General features: G+C 36.0%; 1 protein-coding gene across 1 annotated transcript in view; it reads right to left on the reverse strand.

Annotated features, from left to right (window-relative positions):
- The window catches only part of pparaa (peroxisome proliferator-activated receptor alpha a), a 51,385-nt gene that overhangs the window by 34,965 nt on the left and 3,379 nt on the right, over positions 1-13,041 (reverse strand). The window contains exon 3 of the mRNA XM_084408400.1: positions 12,295-12,340. The gene's annotated coding sequence lies outside the window, so the exon portion shown is untranslated. The remainder of the gene's footprint in view (positions 1-12,294; positions 12,341-13,041) is intronic.

Here is a 13,041-nt window from a genome sequence, read left to right on the forward strand (position 1 = left end):
TTGGTCATACTTGGTCTTAAGACACAAACACAAGACGTCTTAACATAATGGTTACGTTTATGCGACTGGCCTTTGATCAGCCAAACGTTTTTTTCTTGGGACCCATAGGAAACGACATATTTTCAGACACCCTTTTCCGCCAGCACAGAGGTAGCAGTGAGATTGCAGCGGTGGTGGTCTCTCCTGGGCCCCGTGGGCACGTGTCTACAGGGCTCCTCAATTACAGAGGTGAAATCTGAGGTCAGCCTCTGTAGAGAAAGGAACAAAGGGCATGACCCACAGGTCAGAAGTGCTAGACTGGGAGCAAGCTGGTCCCCATTGAGAGGGAGGGTGCTGTTTGCTTTGTGTAGGAAAAGAGTACTAAAACACAGACAAACAGAGATTAAGAGGTGAGCCCCTAGGACTGTCACTCGGAGGGCCCCTCCATCAACTCCGATTAACTCCCTTGACCTCTAGCTGCCGTTAGAACGAAGATGCTTAATGACCCTTACGGCTCGCCGCAGCACTGACAGAAACGTGAGCGGAGCTCTGGGACTTGACTGACACCAACTGACAGCATAATAATAATAATAATGCATTTCTTTATAAACAATATTCAAATCTTATGCTGAATATGCTCTTTAAATAAATGAATACATTCATTTTTATTAAATAATTAAATAAAGGATTAAAAGCAGCAAATAAACCATTTTTTTAAATTATATTTATTGTTTCATTTTAAACTATTTACTTTTTGAATATTATTCATCATCCAAAAAAAAAAAACCTACCTTAAATCCTCAGATATTGTCCAAAATTAAAAGTGTCTTTGAAACTATATTCAATTCAATTCACATTTATTTGTATAGACCTTTTCACGATACATATTGTCTCAAAGCAGCTTTACAGAAAATGCGTGTCTACATTACAATTTAGAGTGATCTGTTATCGGAGGTGACTGTGTCCAAGTTATCTATTTCAGTAATTTACATACACAAATCACACAGTCAGCTAATAATGTATTAATTTAAACAATGTATTAATTACTATTTCACACAATAATAATAACTACTATGAATTAAGAGATATGATGGATTACACTGAGAAATATCAAAAGAAAATTTACTGCAACTGATTCTGTGGATGTGATACAATTTTACCACAAACATGGAAGATGTCACACACACACACACACACACACACCTCTTGTCCTGTCAGCTAATATGAGGACAACTGTTCTTCTGTAGAAGTAGAAGAGTAGATGACATTTATTAATCATAAGATACTGGTATGGTATTGTCTAGGAATTTGCCATCCCTGCCCTAGCAGTGCAGATGAAAACTACTGCGTTTTAAAAAGTCTACAATTCTATAAAAAAAAATTCTTTTTTATCTCTTCTAGCTTTTAAGAGGGCAGTAAGAATACCTCCATGTGAAGGAACATAAGCAACAATATCTCATAAAGTAGCAAATAATTTTGTGCCCATGAGGAAAAAAAAGTTCAAAAGCTCAATAATTCCAGATGAAATCAGTACGGATTAATGTCAATGTTTCGGATCCATCGGGATACGGCTGCATAATTTCGCAAGGGTGGGGCAGCTGTGTTACAGTTAAGGTCTGAAATCACAAAATGGAGGACAGTTAGACAACATGGTGGTCACCTCTGATAAGAGCATGCGCCTATGTCCACGCAAGCAGGATGAGACTGTCTGCGAGTAATTATGTAGATATCTGTATTATAAAAAAAAGTATCATATTTTGGTGTATGAAGTCTTGATATTTTGTAATAAAAAAAAAAATGGTGCAATGTGCTCGGTATGGCTCTGCAAAAGAGTAGGCATAACCTTGAACGTGTGTGTTCAGAGTGCCAGGCCATTACACAGACGGTAAGAATTGATTCCAGAAACAAAAAGGCTGCAAGGAAGAATAATTTTAAAACAAAAAAAATTAAATATAGCAAAAACATAATCTATATGAGGTAAAAGTTACAAAAAAGTCAAAAGAGAAACAAATCATGGTCTGGCAAGTTACTTTCTACATGGTGTGATTTTACACTACGACACTTACAAATCATTTAAAATGTCACATAAAACATAAACATATGGATAAAAAAAATGAGATATTAGAAAATCAGGTGTTTTATAATACTTCAGACAATTTTGAAGAAACAAAAGTAGGAGAGTGCCCCCCCACCCCCCCCACTCCTACTTTTGTTTCTTCAAAATTGTGCCCAAAAAGGGCACTTTTTGAAAAGAAAATAATAGTGCTATTATATGTTTTATTTTATGATACTACATCATATGATCAATTGCTTTGTAGTAGTAACAATGTTGAAAAGTTGTTTCCCATAATTTTCATTCATGGGATTTTTTTTGCCTCATTGCAGATAAATTTACTGTAATTTAGCAGTGTACTCACTGTCCCTGTTATTTATAGCAGACAAAGTAAATAAGTAAAAAGCACATTAAGCAGAGCAAACAGACATACAAACCGACCACAATATGTCAAAGGCTGAATGACATTCAAATATCATGATAGAAAAAATTTGAATGTCTGTATGTTTTTTTTTTTTACACACAAGTGGTATTTTATATTTATTATTTTAACATAAAAAGAGGAAACAAATTTAGTCGTTTCCAAAAAAGAAACAGAACTAAAGAAAACTATTGAGGCAAAAACATCAGGGTCCTGGTGCAATATAATTTGACTTTGAAATGACAATATCGATTTTCCCCTACTACTTCTACTTTTCTCATTTAACAGAATGATATAAAGATTGTACAATTTATGTCCTTGCTTGAATAATTTAACGAACAACCTGAACTTGTTTTGTCCTTTCTCTTTCATAGGCAGTGGAGATTAAACAAAGCCAGAAGGTTGTTCCTATTAGCATTTATAACAGAAATAAAAAATTGTTTTAAAGGCAGAAGCTCTGAATCTTTAGCATTAAAATATTCCTAATACACACCAGAATCAGAAGAAATAAAGCTCTGTATGAAAAATAGGTTTAATACAGTGAGGAATATGCCTGAATGGCTCTTCGGTCTCTGATTTGCTAAAAACGAGAGACATTTAAGACATTGTATATATTTTTTTAAATCACTGTATATTGTAGTTGTAGAAGTCCTTAACTGTTCCTCTATGTAAACAGATTAACACATAAATTCAGGTAACAGGAATAACGCAATTTAAATGCTTGCTTTATCTAAAACATGCAACCTTTCCTTATGTACTGTTTTTATATTTATTTTATTAGGTGTTGATTTCTTTATTAAATAATATTGCAATAATACAAAAATAAACTTCATTCTACTGAATAATAATGATGACAAAACCTTGGTTAAAAATCTGTTAATGCATATCTGAAACTCACATTACATGCTTTTTCTATTTGATTTTTACTTCTTTTTATTCCCTTCTTTTTTTTTTAAATCAGTGAAATAACAAATGCTAGGATTTTAGAGATGTTAGAGATATGTTTACCTTATTTAAGTGCTGTTATGTGCTAATTTTATACTATAAGGCAACAGTAACATTAATTAGGAATGAGTTCATCACGGAGGTTCCACTTCAACCGCTAAATAGAAGTTAATTTGCCAAGAGTTTGTTTGACCTCACTACCGTAATTTATCTGTATCCGACAGCTACAAATACACCGGAACGTTTTAAAAAACGACTTTACTCTAAAAGTAACTCACCTTAAAATATTCAGTCATGAGGGGAAAAAGGGACACAGATAAAAAAAAAAAAAAAAAAAAAGATCGACAGGACAGACTTTCTCCGTGTCCACTTCACTCGCATGGCCGCTAACTGACGCATGCTCGAATCTCCCGAACTTTCTGCTGAGCACAATGTGTTTGGAGAGAGGAGCAGGATTCTCTGGCACTTTTATTAACTCTGAAACTTCCAAAACTATCAGACAGTTTCATAAAGAGCACAAATGACAATTAACAGGTGCACTATTTTTGAGGGGACATGTGCAGCTCACAAAACCAAATATATCACTTCAAGCTGTAGTGGAAAGGGCATACACCAAAAAAGTCATTATTCTAACAAATTACTAGCAAATATTTAACCTCAAATGAACTCCAGTCCAAGGGTCTACCAAAATGTGAGCTTCTAAATAAGTTTCAAATAGTGTTAAATGATCAATTATTTCTAATGCATTCAAACATGTACAACAAATCTTCAATGCACAAATTAATTGCTATGTCCGTATCCAAATACTTCCCCAACACGCAGCAAAGGCATCATTCAGTGCTTTCTACTCCCCCCTAAATAACCTCTGATGCATGTTAACTCTCATCCCCATTCCAAACGGCCTGTCCATTCTGGTTTGCTTCTAATAATACATTTTAACACACGAGTCCTTCTTTATTTTCCTGAGTGCTGGAGAACTGTGTGTGTGTGTGTGTGCACGAGGGGAACGGGGACAGGTCTGGCACTTAAAAAGTTCTGGCTCTTAAAAGCCAGCAAAGCCTGCTTTTGCATGTGCCACATCACTTCGCCTCCGTATGGACGAGACCTCCAGGATTTGCCCCAGCTGAGCCTTATACACCCAGTCAACCCTCTCCCCCCCCACAACCGACAATGACCGGAGCGAAGGATGTGCTGGACGGAGCCCCAATGGTGCACTCCGGATGATGAAAATAATGTTTCTTTCTTTTGATTTCCTCTCTATATTAAATAAAGACATAAGAGAGGTATGGTTTTAATGATAGCAAGACCATGAAATAAACTTTCCAGTGTAATTTTCTTTTTTAATTGAGCTCAGATTTAGACTAAATTTAGTCACTATGCAGTTGTTAAATTTTAGAGCACAAACAATTTGAGTCAGACTAACGCTTTGGTTTTTAATTAATATACCATAAAAAAAAATTTCCTCAGTACCATCAAATATCAAATGATGGTCTAGAGGTCAGCTTCTTTTCTTAGGAACATCGATCTCTGCCTAGGTCATCACAACAGTAAAGGGCCCAGAAGTCTCCTCTCAAGTATATAATAACATCCAATCTTTAGAAGAACCACACAGAATGTGGCACTTGTCATTGCTGGTGTTCAAGGACATTATTCTGGTTAAAATTCATTGTAAAAGGACGATTATAGGTCAGTGGAGGCTCATTATCGCAAACTTATTATCTTGTCATGGTTTTTCTTATTTTTTGTTCCATTAATTGTCTGCGCATGAGTGTTCTCCCGATGGGAATCCCAACCTTTAATAGGCTGAGGTGAACATGGTGCAATATCGGCACGGCAGCTGCAAGGCGACGTCTGCCGTCATGGTTTCAGTTCTAAGGCCCGTGTCGACTGAGGCCCAACAGACACACACGCCCTCTGCTCGTCATCTACCGATAGCATTAAAAAGATGTGTGGAACTTCTGTTTTTACTCTGAATCATTATTACAACGAAAATGGCGAACAGAGTGAGTTATGCTGAACTGGAACATTATATGGTTTATAGCTCAGAATAGTTTTATCCTATAATGAATCTCTAAAAAGATAAATTCACTTAAATTTGATCTGGAATGGAATAAAATAAGTTTTATTGTCCCCAGAGGGAAAATAATAGGGAAGAAATAAATAAAAAAAAGTTTATTTATTAATTTTGCTCTAAAGTTTTAGGGGTGTGAGCTTATAAGTCACTGTCCCTTCCCTCCATGGGGGTTTCTCTAGTCAGCCTGGTGCAGTTTGGTGAGGTTGGGGGTGAGGGGCTATAGATGCCAGCGGTCATGAGCATGCCGGCTATAACAAAAGCAGTCTTTATGTAGCATGCATGCTGATCCAGCAGCCCACGTTTTGTGCTGCAATTCACACGTCCAGCTAAGAGGGGACAAGAACGGGCAAAAGAGAGATGCAGATTGACTACTGCCTTCCTGCGGCAAACACACAAACACACACAAAACATGCAAACACAAACACACACTGTGAAAATGTTGGATAAACTAATAGAGAAGTTCTTTACATGGTTCATCTAAGTGAATTGTTTTAATTAAAAAAAAACTGCTTTTAAATGTTATTATTATGCTAATGTATTAATATGATTACATTAACCTGACTACATTAGATAACACCAATAAAATAATTTCAATAGTAATAATACTTATTTTCGCATTTTACAGTGCATGATATCAGATGGTCATGAGTACTGTACAAGATTGAACTGGAAACATTTTATTAAAAATGTTTTGCTTCTCAATAAATAAAAGGTTTTAAGAAATTCAATTGTACAGTGTCATGTCTCTGATAAAGGTAAATGTAGGCTATGGCAGCACTGCGCTACCAGAAGGTTTCATATCTAAAGCACATTTGAACCACCCATGCTCACGACAAAGCATTACTGCAATGTTTACTACGCAAGATATGAATGCATTTCAAAAAATGTGTGAAAAATGATGAATACGTACAGTATGAAATTATTTTCAAAGCAAGACATTGTAAACTAGTTTAGGTCAAATAGTGTTATTAATTATAACATTTTAAAATAATCATAAAGGAATAGTTTACCAAATTTTTGTGTCATCATTTAATCACCCTCATATTGTTATAAATATGATTCCCCTCCCCCTTTCTGTCGAACTCACAAAAAAAAAAAAAGAAAAAAAAAAAAACCCTTTTGACTGCAGTCTGTCTATGCTGCTCTCTTCCACAAGCTGTCAAGCTCCAAAAAGGTTAAAAATTCACCACAAAATCTTTTTGCAATTAGGCTACTTCATTTGAGAAAAGGACTGAAATTTAAGTCATTATTCACTGAAAATCCTGCCTGATAGCTCTGGTCATCATTTAGTTTCACATTATTGAAAAGAGCATTCCGCTATAAAATCTCTACTATATATATATATATATTTTTTAAATATATCAATATATCAGTTTTTAAAACGATATCAGGGTGAGTAAATAATGACAGTTTACAATAATTTAATTAAATTTTTTGGGGTGAAGTATAGCTTTAATTCAACTAAAGGAATGCAACTAAACTGGTACTTGTTATAAAATAAATAAATACAAAAAACATAATTCTTTAAAACACGAAAAAAAAAACACATCAAGGGGCTCGTTACACAAGAGAGACTTTCTCAGTGTAAGGTCATGTGTAAGTGTCTCTCTCTCTCTGTATGTGTACATGTATGAAGGAGTGTGACATATGGAAAGTACAGAGTTAAAGCTCTGAGGATTGGGCCATGAGCTCACTCTGGGATTAATTATGAAGACCTGGGGCTTCTGGTTCTGTCTATGTGCGCGCATCTAAGAAGCTATGTGTCAGCACTGCAGCCATTCAAACTGCTCACAAACAACAGTCCTGAATGGGCTCCATTTAATCAGGTATGCTCTGTGTTGTTCTGCCCTAGTGTGCAGACCTAGTACAGACGCACGCATGCACGACCATGCATGGGCTAAATAAGCATGTTCAAGTGTGATAATCAAATTATTGTTGGTGTTTGCTTGAGGGTTACCAGGGGCCTCTCTTCAGTCTTATTCCCAGCTTAGAATTAATCACTCACCAGACATCTGAGGTGTTGCTACGCACACACACGTATGCACAAACACATTCCCAGGGAGACGGGCAGAGTTTATCATGACAACCAAGGAAGGGCAAAAGAAGGTTGAGAGAAAGGAGAATAAGAGGAGAGAGGGTTCCTATGCATGTTAGCTTGGTCTCTATTGACCTGTAAACCTTTGTGACTGGAACAAATGCAAATGGCGCTGACTTGCTCACAGAAAATACTAAAGGGCTATTCAAATGAGCCACTGCCAACAATGCAACATTGGCCTACCCATGGAGCAGCCCTCGTCTGGAGCTGGGCCTTCACACTCAACACTAACAACAGCCTTATGGAGAGAAAAAAAATAATAATAAAAAATCTATGAGAACCATTGGATGCTTGTATGAAAAATATTTTTTTTGTTTTTTTGTTTATTGTGTTAGGGCCAGTTCACACAGAATGCATTTTTGCTGTTAAAAACACAAGACACAAAAGAGTGGTGCCTTGTCATGCTCGAGACGCTGCAAAGGACGATGTGAGATGTGAGCACAACGGTTAAAGACGCTGGTCTAGAAAGTGTTTACATTGAAAAACAATGGAAAAGTAACGCAGTGAAAAAAACGGCCCCTTAGGATTTTATTTTTCATGTCGTGATTCTCATTTTAAGAATTTGCTGAACGTATGAATACAAAAATCACAATTTCTGCACCTCAAAAGGAATCGTGCACAAACTAATGCCATTGGTCAAGCCAATGTTGCCTTGTCAGGGATGCTCAAACAAAGAGCAATGTTTTTAATAGCATCACAGAGCCAGCATTTACACCTTTTTGGGGGAATCAAACATGTTTGTCCTTTTACAGTTATTTGAAATATTACTTCTTTTTTTTTGACACAGCCAAAACTTTTAGTCTTGAATGCTTTGTGCAGAAAACCAATATGGCAATCCATCATAGAATAACAAACTCCTTAAATTGACACAATGGTCACTTGAATGTGGAAAAACAATTTAAGTGCTGGAAAGAGCTTTACTACACTGGATAGGCAGGTAATAAGTCAGGAGACGTCACATTTAACAGTTTTAGAGACAAAAAATAGCATGTTTAAAGTTTCCAAAAATGATAAAACAACATAAAATAAAAAGATAAATGACATTACTCTGCATAAAACAAAAACTTATAAGCAAAGGATATGTAATATGTAAGACAAATGCCGCTGTGACAAACAACATTACTCATTTGTCAATTGTCATTATAACTAGCGGATAGGTAGGCCTAGATGATGACGCCTGAACAACTTCTCCAGGACATATAATGTCAATCAAATAAAAATCATAATAGACATAATCTGACGGTGAGCTGAGGTAAATTATTTTAAAACGCCATTAGGCACAAACTGATAAAACTATTTTTGACTGTGCAAAATTATTACATGGCAAACAAGTTTATGTGATAAAAATGTATGCTTAATTATGATCTCTAAGAATGAAATGTCTCAAGGACATTGTTCTGCTCAAGCTGTAGGATTTTATTACTACATAAGATGGAATTCTGACTCTCATAATCATTATGCTAACTAAACAGTCCATATTTGGTCTTTGTCAGTGCAAATTCTTGACTCACTGTAGTGAGGAAGAAGTCTGGATGTTGCAATGGTTTGATTTGGAAGCTTTTGCTATGATAAGAAATTGATATGAAATTCCAATTCCATCAAACCGCACCTACGGAGAGCAGATGGAGCTCCTCACAGTCGCAAAGAATGGGTTCTTGCATTACAGCTGGACGGAGCAGAACAGATCAAATGCAATTCTTCAAAGTTGTAATATTTTTAACTTGACACAGCATCTTAAAAACATGGTGCTCATTGTGCAAGATGCTGAAAAAACAGGGTGATATGACAAAACAGTCTGTCTGTCTGATTAACTAGATTAAATCACATTTTTTTCTGTGATTAATCTCAATTAAAATGTTTTAATACATTTTTTATATATTTTATGATGTATTAATTTCACTGTTAATCTCCAAATTAATGTAGAAACAAAGACAGTATATTTTAAATACTTGTTTAATGGCATCTTTTTATAAATGAAGGCCAGTTTCACAGATATTAATACAGCGACAGATGTCTTGATGAAAATGATTTCCCCCGCCCCCAATTTTAAACATTAATTATAGCCATTCAACATTACAGTGCATTGAAAGCTATCTTTTTAAAAACATATATTAGGCTTCAAAAAATACAACAACTTTGAATTAGAGTGGTTCATTTAAGTGAACTTAAAACAGTCCTCACATAAACCTAAAATAAATGTCACATGTATCTGTACCCTGTGAAATATACAGAAATTGAATAATGAAGTTGTCAAACAGTTTGCACTGCATAACTTATCAATTAAATATAGATTAATCCTTATTAAAGCTACAAAAGTTCTTTAGTCAAGAGCAATGAGTAATTTTCCTTTGTTCTTTGATTAACTTTAATGACAGACAGCATTAGTGGCTGCTGTCACTTTAAGACCTGCCGCTGACGCACATGACCAGGATCTCACACGAGTCTCATTTTCTCACAACTCTTTACGTTCATTTAAGACTTTATTTAACTCATTTAAGACTGCTTTAATGAGGATACTCACGCAAAAAAGTGAATCACGCTGGAATGGTTTAAAAGCACTTGAATGAATAGTAGCGTGATCATATAATGTAACGGTAACCAAAGGATGACAGAAAATACGGATGCTGCGTTAATTGAGTTAAATAATTTAACACGTTAAATTGGCCAAAAATGTATTGCATGTGTGTTAACACGTTAACGTTGACAGCACTAATTCACATATGAAACATATTGACTTTTTTTTGTAATGTCTATTCAAAGATTAGAATGTAAGGAAATGCATGTATTGCAATCTTCATTTGGGGGCTTTTCTCAGCAAATATGAATAAATGCCATATTTTTTCAGTTAATTCTATTAATTCTATAATCACATAACAGATCTAACTAGCTAATTAAGTTTACTGTATGTGTGTGTGTGTGTGTGTGTGTGTGTGTGTGTTTTCATTTTAATTTATTATATAAATGCAGCTACTTAAGAAAATAAATTAATAAATGGACATGAAATATTGATTTGAGTTTAAATAATTTCATTATATGAGAACAAAGAGACTGGAAAGAAATATGAGACATGAAACTAGCACATTTATGTAGGAAATTGGTTGGATGGGTTAATTATACAGTTTAGCGGTCATTATGCAAAAAAACTAAGATTCATGAATCAAGTATTCCTAAGTGTGTTCCAGCGTATGGATATTTTGTTTCTTACTTTTTATCCTTTTAGCGTGTAGCTCAAAGAACACTCTATACAGACGGGAAATGACTGCAAAAACTGGGAGAAAACCAGCCGTGACAGTGTCATGCTGGTCATGTTTATGCCACACGTGTTAGCTATGCACAAAAAAAACTTTTTTTTCGAGCTTATGTGAGAGTGATTCTCTTCGCTAGACATCAGGAACATTTCTGCAAAAAATGACATTAAGTACTAACAGAGGGAGCATCAGAACACGCAAGAAAACATCTGGATGACACCTGTAAACGGCACATGACCTGAGAGTACATCCACACTGCAGGAGACAAGGAAATGGGTACAATGTGTGAAAGAGACCATTAGATGATTGAGTGATAAAGACAGTGCATCTTCATAAGTTCTCCTTCAAGAAAGTCTCCTTTTTCTTTTTCTCCGCTGCACAATACATGCACTAAGGTTATCGAAAAACGCAACGCAAACATCCTAATACTTCTTACTGCGTATCTTTACAGAGTTTGGGATCACTGACTCTTGAGTAAATAATATCATTTTGGAGGTACTGGGATGTTTTGCTAAAGTAAAAGACCACAAAGACAGACTGTTTTAGTTGATGTCATGCTAATTTCACACACTTCAAAATCCATGGAACAACCAACATGTCAACCTACAAGACAGCGATGAATAGAGTTAGAGAAAGACAGTCACAAAGAAGCAAAAAAACCAACCCTGCAAATCAGACAACAACTTCACCACTAAGATAAATCATGTTTGATCAGTGTGGTTATGAGCACAGGCACACTGAAACGATCATTTTCAGACAATCAGGATACTGCAAACCTTTCATCCCAAATCTGCCTCTAATTTCAGTCAAACTGATGCAATGGGAGACTAACAGGTCGATCCTCATCATTTTTCTGCTCTGCCCACCATAGAAATAAGCTCTCAAAGACGTGCCCTAGATTTGAACAACCCCACTGTCTGATGAAAGATTTGATCTGCGTATGATGTTCTGAACATGTAATCGAGTGTCAGAACATTTAGGATTATGCAGTACATATCATGTACATTCTAATTTGGAAAAAAACATGTCTAGAATACCTGACATCTCCTTACTTCACTAAACGACTAACATGAAACGTTCACAGAAGATGAATAGAGAGGCCTCCCACACAGAATTCACATTTCAAAGAGACCACACGAACACTGCAGGCCTGCAGACTGGCTGCAATATGCACTTAAGATTGTACAACAATTATTATCGTAAAAGAAACACAATTATATAATATTCACACAGTAGTTTAAATGTTTGCACATTCAAAATATTTTCAAAGGAACAATACAGTTGCATAAAATATGCCTGTTTTATTTCTTAAAATAATCTGTTAAATGAAGTAAAACTTTTTTTAAATTTTAGATCACTATTTAAAAAATAAAATAAAACGACAAATTTAGTTCTTTACAAAACTGGCCAGTTGTGACAAGGAGTGGCACTTCAAATTGTATGTTCATGGTCACTTTATTTTGTCAAATTGTTTCTCACCTGCGTAGTCAAGCATGTCTGTCAGAGTCGTCCAAAGTCCCCGAACCTGTGAACAACAAATCATAGCCCATGAACATTTACTTAAACTCAATGAAAATGCACAAGCACTTAATTTCATTTCAAGAACCGTCCATAAGCTCATCTGTGCTGCGAATATTCATCCAAAACCACCGCAAACAGCACAGCATTTTCTCGGGTCACGACCCGGCTCAGTTGAGCCTGGAATGTAAAACCGAACCAAAGGAAGCAGGAGAGAACCCTGCAGAGGATTGTTTCATTTGCTCACAGGATTCATTAAGTCATTTTTGACTTGGGATCTCAGCTCCTGCTCACTGTAAGCCCAAAAAATAGATGTTTTCTTGGCAGGAGCAAAAAAAAAAAAAAAACTTAAGTTCAGCCAAAATAGACAATACAGCAGTATAAGGAGCTAAAACACATGCCAGATTGCAGAGGGGCGATTCAGAGCTGAGGCCCTGGCTTTCTCCCCCTCTCTAGAATGATCCACAGTGGAAAGAAAAGCCTTCTCCCTGTCCTCAAATGAACTCAAACATGAGCTTCCTGTTAGACCCTGGGAGGAAACACCCAGCACAGCAACCTCACACTAACAGAGGAAGGCCTTCACTGTCGAATTCTTCTCTGCCTGCGAAATTAGGTCAAGCACTTAAGAGCTCCTCGCTCATACCCACAAATTCTCTAAAACGAACGCGCACACGCGCTGACATACATAAATCACACACACGACCTCAG

The sequence above is a fragment of the Rutilus rutilus genome, assembly GCF_951802725.1.
Source record: "Rutilus rutilus genome assembly, chromosome: 4".
NCBI classification, from domain to species: domain Eukaryota; kingdom Metazoa; phylum Chordata; class Actinopteri; order Cypriniformes; family Leuciscidae; genus Rutilus; species Rutilus rutilus.